Genomic DNA, 9,095 nt, shown 5'->3' with positions numbered 1-9,095 from the left:
GGGAAAATTTTGCCATTACAGGGCTCTAAAGTAAAGGCTCTAAGTCAGTAGTTCTCAACCTTTCTAATGCTACGACCCTTTAATACAGTTCCCCATGTTGTGGTGACCCCAACCATAATAAAGTTATCTCATTGCTCCGTCATAATTGTAAGTTGGCTACTGTTATGAATAATAGTGTAAATATCTATATGCAGGATGTCTGATATGAGACCCTCAAAGGGTGGAGACCCACAGGTAGAACCACTGATCTAAGAGAAAGGATGTCAGGCCCTTCATCTAGACGCACCTGTAAAATTCAGTCCAGTGGAAGGCAAGTTGGTCACATTGGCAAGGGTTTGTAGAAAACTGGCAGTGGTTTTTTGGTTGGTTGGTTTTGGATTTTTGGTTTTTGTTTATCTGTTTGTTTGTCTGTTTGATTGATTGGTTGATTCACAAAACATCTGTCAAACTCTGAATTCCCTCTTAAGAGAACATTTCACTTTATTTATTTTTAAAAAATCATAAAAAGCATTCATATCAGATCCAGCAAAAGAAATTTGGTTCATGAGTGTAACATTCATCAACTCTCTCTTCACACAGCAAAATCTCAGGAACGTAGAATCTCTCAACTATATAATCGGGGGCAGGAATGTCCATGAGTTTCAAAACTGATTGCACTAGGCTGTATACAATTTGCAGTTGTTACTCACTGATAGAACCTGAGTAGTTCATGTTCCCCTTTCTCTCTCCCCCACAGACTCCTATAAATTAGTATTAAAAGATGTGACTTTGGAGGTGAGTAAGATGCAAGGGCAGAGCCCTCATGGATAGGATTGGTGCTTTTATAAATGAGATCCCAAACAGGGGGCTAGCCCCTTTCAGCAAGTAATGGTAATGTGAGAGAGGACTGCTTGATGAACTAGGAGGCAGGCCTTCTCTGAACACTGTGCCTGCCAATGCCTTCATCTTAGAATTCACAGCCTCTAGAACAATAAGAAATACATTTCAGTTGTTAATGTTACTTGGTTTGCTTATTTCCTCCACCCCCAGAAAAAGATTATGGTGCTGATAGAGGAGTAAAGATTGTGTAATGGGAATAAACCAATCTTTAATTTGTAGCAGTTTTTGAAACTCCCTGTGAAAGCTTTGTAAGAGAAGGCGGAGTAGGACTTGGTACAGAGGAACACAAAACAACCATGGGCAGCGCAGGAAAGAGAATCTCTCTTGACTCACTCAGAACCTTCACTAGCATTTTCCTAGAAATTCCTTAACATGTTTTGTTACTGCCCTTTGGCCAAATCATTTTCATAAATTCTAAAGAGTGTCTGCATCCTTAATGTGGGGCATAGAATACATGAATGAACCAACAGTTTGGAGAGATCACGTGGCACAGCCCAATTTAAATGTTTTTAACCCAGACTTGTACTTGCTTTTTAGTTTCTTCTCTCATTCCTTTACCTATTTGAAGATGATTTTAACTTATTTCAAACAAAATATGACTGCCACAGTTTTCTCTTGGCAGTGTAAAGCTAGCACATGGCAGAAGCAATTGTTGTGGACAGGGTGTTATCCTGAATCACATGTGAGGACAATCCAATTTCGTGGACCCTTAAGAGTAAAAAGAGGGAAACGGGAGAGGCTAGAAGAATGCTGCGGAAAGGCCCCAGCTCATCTTCCCTAACTCTGAAGCTGAGAGAAGCTTCAAAACAGGGAAGACTGACAGCCTCTAGAATCCAGACAAAGCAAAGAAACAGGTTCTCTTCTGCAGCCTCCAGGAAAGAATACGGCTTGCTGGGTCTTTACTCCTATTCAGTGGGACTTGTGCCAGTCAGATTTATGCTCCACAGTGATGTAAAATGTTTGGATTAAGCTATATCATGTAATGGAAGGAGCCATAAGACATTCAATTCAAGATCAGCCTGGACAATGTAGCAAGACCATCAAAAGTCAAACAACAGCAGGATAAATGAGGAGATGGAGCAGGAAGGGAGGGGGAGGAGAGAAAGAAGAAAAATAATGAAGAGGGAAGAAAATGAATATAGATTTCAAGGTTTAAATCTTGATCATCCTGTAGAACTTTGGGAAAGTTACCCTCTCTGTTCCTGCTTTTTAATATGCAAGATGAAAATAGTAATGGGAACTAAATGAGAATTAAATGGGATAAAATCCTTATACTCCAAATAATACCAGCTATACAATAAGTGTTCTGTTGGTGTCTTGACATCACTGTTGGCATTTATTAATTTTATCTTTGGCTTTTATCAGGACTTTTTTTTTTACCTGAAAAGCACATCTGCTCTTCTCTTCTCATTTTGAAGAGCCCAAGAAAAATACCTAGTGAGCATGCTAACATCCTGATTGCTCAGTCACCTTCTGAGGATGCTGTGTCTTCAGCTTTGAACAGCTAACTCATCTGGCTTGTTTTTAACTCGCTAGAACAAGCTGTACTAACACAGTTCTTAAAGAGAATTTTCTTACTTCTTGACAACTTAATTATAGTGCTCCTGGCTGGTGACTTTGCATTTGAAACCAAGACCTTGAAATAAACACAGTCATTTCAGTGCTTGATGCCACCGCATGAAGGTTAATTCTCTGATTAGCTTGTCTTGTAGGCTTATGAGCACGACATAGAAAGGGGGCCCTACTTGCCTGGAATCTATTACAGATTTTGGCCGTTTCTAAGCTTTTAATTCCTTTTGAAATATATTGTGTTTGATATACTGAATATGCTTACTGTACAGCTGCCTCTTCGTACTTAGAGAATATAAAAGTCTTACAATATTTGATTATGGTAAAGACTTTACTTTTTTAAGAAATATATCAGAAGAAAGAATATTTTAATGCATAAAATATATAGTCCCTTCATTTTTAGTTTGGGGGTCCTCCCACAAATTGCCAGCCTTGCAGTAGTCTGAACTACGTCACCTGCATGCTATTGATGGTTATCAATAGGAAGAATCTCTTCTATTCTCTTGACAGCAATGTCCATAATCTATTGTCCACGAGTGCTGTTGAAGAAAGAGCCTGTAGCAGTGCTCTACAGCTTTGTTAGCTTTAGCAGTGGGCAGAAGAGACAGGATTAAGCATGCTTGCTTGTCATTCATTTTTATTCCTTCTTTCTTCCTAAACCTTCTTGGTCTTCCCAGAGGCCTAGGAAGTATGAGACTTTCTCGAAAGCCAAGCCATATATAGCCTGAATATATATGCATGAGCTGAGTTTTAAACCTCCAAAAATACAAGACAGTGCTACCTCTGGAGGAAGTGGGAGTAGGGCTCTAATACTTGAAGTCAAGGCAGTCAGCCCCTGTAGACTTCATGTCTAATGGACTGTTAAATAGTCGAAATGCAAGATCAGAGACCCAGCTCTACCACTTACTCACTATATGATCCTGTGCATGTAGGTTCTTTCTTTTAAATAATATTTAAACTAAATATTCTTCCTTTAAAAAAAAAGCGTCAAAATGTTCACATATTGTCTATCCCTCCACGCTTTGTGTGTGTGTGTGATATAATAATATCATACATGAAGACAGTCTGGAAAGATAGGTACTGGACTAAAGTTGGGTATCACCAAATGCATTCTTACTTATTGTAAGTGTGTAAATTTTGCAATAAGCATTCATAAAAGGGTGTGTGCCTCCAATTCAACAAAAACAATACAGAAATAACCTGGTTGGAATAAAGAAGGTAGATGGCTATGCAGACAGCCCTGGGTTCAGGTTTGTTATTATGGCTTGGCTTGTTATTATGTTTATTTCTTTGGACCTCAATTTATTCACCCGCAAAGGGGGCTGACACGTATAACCCCATTGGGTTGTTGAAAAGATTAAACTATTACATCAGAGTCAAAAATAACTCTCTGTTAGTAGGCATGGACATGGGTGTAGGAATTATGAAGGAATATATGGTCACATCTATCCCATGAAATGAATATACTTTAAACAAGCAACTGCACTATAAGAAATTTATTATACTGAGAGCCTCACAATTAAGAAATTATAGCATGTGGATGCTTTTCCATTACAAAACTATAATTATAGAAACTCAGAAATGACTTTTGTTGTGATCATAAAAAGAAAAAAGGCTATAAGAATATGTTCTGGCAAGGTGTAGGGGAAGGGGGTGCCTCGGCAGGCCCAGGCCGAGGGATCTCTTCCCTCTGAGGGACCAGACACACCCAATATAGTATAGAATAGAGTTTATTTAGGGCATGGGAAGGGGCGTTAAGAGGGTAGCAGAGGCAGAGAGAAGAAGAGAATAGAGAAGTAGGGGATGGCCATGACCATGTGGAGAGAGGGGGGAAAGGAATGGGGAGAGAAGGGGAGCAAGGGGGAAAGAGGCAAGGGAGAGAAACAGGAGGAAGAGAGAGAGGAGGGGGCAAGCAGCCCCTTTTATAGGGCCAGGCCTACCTGGCTGTTGCTAGGTAACCACGAGGAGAAGCATACCTGGCTGCTGCCAGGTAACTGTGGGAGTGGAGTTTATACAGAATGCTAACAACTTTAATAAAATGATGAACTATTTTTTAAAATTACATTGTACAATCAAAAGTTATGATGTATTATATAGTGAGGAGGTTGTTGTTTATGTCTGTAGAGCAATCCTCAAGGTTCAGTGACAAGCAAGATATAGACAGAAGACTATGTAGCACATGATCACTTATGTTTGGCTTTTAAGAAAAAAGGACTCAGTTTCAGTATGCACTGATAATGAAGTCAATTAAATCGAGCATCAATACAGTATCACATCAGTGATGTCTAAGGAGGGATTGTGGTGGGGGTGGGAGCACCCTCCTGATGCATTGTAAGGTTAGTGGTCCTGATCCCCTCTGCCTCAGGGCTCAGTCACTGGCAAGGCAGGATATGGGAGTTTTGACCATGCTTACCTCACACGGTCTCCAAGCAGGTGTTGAACTGTGGGACACTGCTCCAGGGGTCAGGAAGTTGCAGTCTGAGGTGCAGGACAGACAAAGCAGGCTCAGAGGTCCATGGGACTGCAAGGAGGCTGGGGAAGTCTGGTTCTTAGGCTCTTGGGCACCCAGGTGCTTCTGGGAGCTGCAGAAGAGCTGAGAATGGAGTGGGGGCCTGAAGGCTGGATCTAGCCGGGGCTGAGGGGGAAAGAGGGGAATTCTGGCTGGATCCCACAAGGATAGTCCTTGGATTGTCAGTGGCAGCTGGCTTGGACTTGGCTTGATCATGGCAGTGGCTAGGAGTGCAGAGAGGCCTTCTACAGGAGATTAGATGGTGACTCTATACTTCTCCATTACTCCCCATGGTGGATCCTGATGAAGAGAGACAGTTCATGGTTTTAAGGCATTTATTGTCATGGCAGAAAGTGGATGAGTAAACCATACCCCACTTCTCAGGGCGGGCTTGAGGTTAAATACCTTTTGCAGGGAGGAGTGTCGGGGAAGGAGAGTTTATTGACTAAGTCCTCCAGGCCTTTAGGTACCTCATTAAAATGGAGATCTGTCTTGAGTCTACATGACCACAGGTCACCTTGGCGTAGCAAAAGGAAAGTCCCCATTGCAGTGTCAAGAGAAAAAATGTTCCAGGAAAGAGGAGAAGCTGACAAGGGATGGACTGAATACTCTATAGTTGGGAAGATGGATAGAGTAATTTGACTTCATTACACTTCTAATTTCATTTCAAATTTTCTATGTAACTAAAGTGATCTCCTCTCATTGCTACCTGTCTTCTTTAATCTCTCGTTACCTTACCTGAACACTTCTTTATTTGTGGGTGGGGGGTACATGCATGCATTCATGCTCTCTCTCATCTGTGTGTTTGCAGGGATAAATGTGTGGATAGTCAGAATTTGACAATAGGTTTCTTCTTTTATTGTTTGCCATATTTATTGGGACAAGATCCCTTCACTGAACCAGGACATCACCAATTTAATTTGGCTAGCCTGGCTGGCCATTAGGGTCTAGGGATCTACCTATCTCCACCTCCCTCCAGTACTGGGATTCCTGGTGTATGTTCCTAAGCCCAGCTTTTATATGGGTGGTGGAGATTGAAACTCAGTATTCATTGAACAGCTGCTAAACCATTTCAAAGTTTATTTGGAGTCTTAATATACTGGAATGGTACCAGATGTGATGTCAGGAACATAATCCCATAATTCAGAAGGCAGAGAGGCAAGCAAATTTCTGTGGCTTAGAGGCTAGCCTTGTCTACATAGTGAGTTCCAAGACAGCTGCAAATGAATAGTAAGACCCTGCCAACTGTGTGTGTGTGTGTGTGTGTGTGTGTGTATGTGCATGTCTGTGTGTGTGTGTGTGTGTGTGTGTGTGTGTGTGTGAGTGGTGTTGACATGAAAACACTTATGAGGACATAGAGATAAACACAATGAACCAATGAAAAATGAAATGATAACTGATGACGAGCCTGTGACAGGGGCAACATGCAGTGTAAGAGCAGGAGTCATAGCTGCATCACCAAGATTGACTGTGGCCATGTTTGACCTGAGAATGCTTCATGAAGGAACAAATATTGTTGCATGTTAAAGGATTTGGAACATGAAGTGTCCAAAGAGGTCTCAAGGATGTCCTAGGAGGAAGAGGTAGTATGATCAAAGCATAATGGATGGAAGATCCAAGCAGCACTCTCCAGACTGCTGTGTGCCGGAGGCAATGTTTCCAACGCTGCAGACCTTGTAATGTTAGAAATGGTAACTTTAGTTAATGCAAGGAAAAACATTTTATATCATATAGTCAGAAACTATATGTGCAGAGAGATCACACTTAACTCCAACAGGGAGTAAGAAAACCCACACAGCAGCTTCTGCTTCTGCAAGCTGCCTGTGGCACCTCTGGTTCCTAAGACAGCCTTTGGCATGTATGTTCAAGAGCCAAGGACATTTTGATGGAGAGTGGGAGCATATGCTCTATGCCCCCTCCTGGCTCCTGGCACCCCACTATTCTTTTGCCTGCCCCCCATCTTATCATTTTTCTCTGCCCCCTCCATCTCTCAATATGTAACTGTCTCTGTCCAGATCACCTCTTTTGATAAAGGACAGCAATCATATTGAATCAGAGCCCATCCTAATGATCCTATTTTAAATTGGCTACCCTCGGAGACCCTGTTTCCAAATAAGATCCCGTTCTGAGATTCTGAAGGATTTAAAAACATGGAGAAAACAAATCCAGCAGTAATAAAAGAACTACATGAATGACTAGTATCCATATTATACAGGCTTTGAGAATCTGGCTGTCCTGGCTTCAGTTCATTTAAGTAGCAATGTGCCACTTTATAAATAAGTAGATATCTTAACATAGATAAGTAGCTACAAATTATTTTTATTTTGTAAACTATTATGTTTTCAAAGAACAAAAGGAGTTAAAACAGAAGGCTTGAAAGTTAATTTTGTCAAATGTGGGCAGGACCAGCTAATCTGATGCCAGCTCCTTCCTCCTAGGCACACAGTTCTGCTGTATTTCCAGCCTCACATGCCGTTAGTTGGACGCATGGCGAGTTTTAGCAGTAGAACAGGAATAGGAAGAAATTAATATCCACTTCCAGCCCTGTCCAATAAAATCCTCCCTCCTGCAAGCTTCTTTTTCTATGATTAACTCCTAAATGGAAATAAATTCAGGATTTAGTGAGCACAGAGCCACAGTGTTCTCACACTGATTCTGATTCTAGTCCTCGCAGAACACAAGGAACACTGTTAATATTCCGCTTTCCTTAGAGGAACACACCAATGTATTGGGCTAATCCACTTGGTGGTTGAGTATTATTTCTTGATATACTCCAAATACAGATCTTAAAAATTACTCTTATATCTCAAAAGGACAAAGAACTTAATATCAAGAATCTATAAAGAATACAATTGTAGAAACAGGACCAGTGCTTCCAGTTAAATAGCTAACTTAAAGTACACATAATTACCTTGATTTGTTAATTTATTCATTTCCTCACAAACAAGTGTTAATGAAGCATCAAGTCTCTGAGGTAGATGAATCTACAATCAGGTCAGTGGCAGGTCAGATTCTTATGCTCAGACAGGGTTATCAGGCCTCTCTTGGGCTGATATCTGGGCTGTCTCTTCTGGGTTGCTTTATTCCAGCCAGCTCATTCTTCATGGTGACTACATTTTCCTAGTATGGTCATAGCCCCAAGTCCAGGGAGCAGGAGCAATGGTCACTCTTATTTTTCCTGAAAATTTTTAGGGTGAGATAAGACCAGATCAGCTTGAGTCATGTGCTCATATCCAACAGAACGTTAGAGGCAGGCAGACAGTCTGGATCGAGATGACAGGTTGCAGTCACACCCAGAAGCAGTTTCACCAAGAACTGTGCATGTTCTGTTGTCCAGAAAGGAAATAGGATCCAAAAGTCCACAAGAGTAGAAAACCTGTGGTATAATGATCTCTAGGGTACAACTAAACTGCAGCAGCTTAAATGTAGCAAGGGTTCTGCCTCACTTCTCAGAAGCATTTGTAACAAGTCACAAGAGAAGAACTGGTGCACAATGAAGCAGTTTGAAGATTAAAGACAAGGGAATGATAATCAGGCATACAAGGTAACTCAAATAAATGAGTTTTTATTTATATGCGGATGTCAAGTTCTCAAAGTTCAGCAAACTTATTAGTTTACAATGTGAGCTCTCTTTATTAGAGTCAAATAAAAAATGAGATAACTTTGGGGTATTTGATTTTTTCATCTTTCTGTCTTTCATAATATTCTATGCACTATTAGCATCATCCATATAAGCAAATGCTTAAAGAATGTCACTACTTAGTATTATTGGAGCTGTGATCTTCCTTCTGCAATCTTGTGGACTTTCTTCTTCTTAATACTTAATAAATAGTTAAATGTCCAGACAAGAACAGTATCTCAGACTGCCTATAGAATTCAGTGTTTATCTAGATCCTTCAAAAAGACTTGTACTGTCAGACCTGTCTCTTTTATTCTAATTATAACAGCAGGATAGATTTACTTTCCTATTTCCAGCAATCTAGTTAAAGGTGCATAAGATGCATCCCAGCATACATCTTTCAGAAATAATTGGACAATGAAGAAATTTCAGGTCCGGGTCTTATAAAAGCCACAATGTGGTTCTCTATTCCCTGGTATTTGTGGGCTATTTTTCTTTTTATTGTTGTTGCTATCATTG

General features: G+C 40.6%; 1 long non-coding RNA gene across 1 annotated transcript; it reads right to left on the bottom strand.

The window, feature by feature from the left end:
- Window positions 1-4,540: 4,540 nt before the first annotated feature.
- Window positions 4,541-8,129, bottom strand: LOC116083578. The gene is made up of 2 exons (XR_004115778.1): window positions 7,869-8,129; window positions 4,541-5,257 (listed from the first exon to the last, which is right to left on the bottom strand). It is a non-coding gene; the product is annotated as an uncharacterized LOC116083578 (long non-coding RNA).
- Window positions 8,130-9,095: the final 966 nt, after the last annotated feature.

This window comes from Mastomys coucha, unplaced genomic scaffold, assembly GCF_008632895.1.
Source record: "Mastomys coucha isolate ucsf_1 unplaced genomic scaffold, UCSF_Mcou_1 pScaffold8, whole genome shotgun sequence".
Taxonomy (NCBI): domain Eukaryota; kingdom Metazoa; phylum Chordata; class Mammalia; order Rodentia; family Muridae; genus Mastomys; species Mastomys coucha.
The sequence above is the reverse complement of the archived record's forward strand: the minus strand, read 5'-3'. Positions and strand labels throughout refer to the sequence as shown.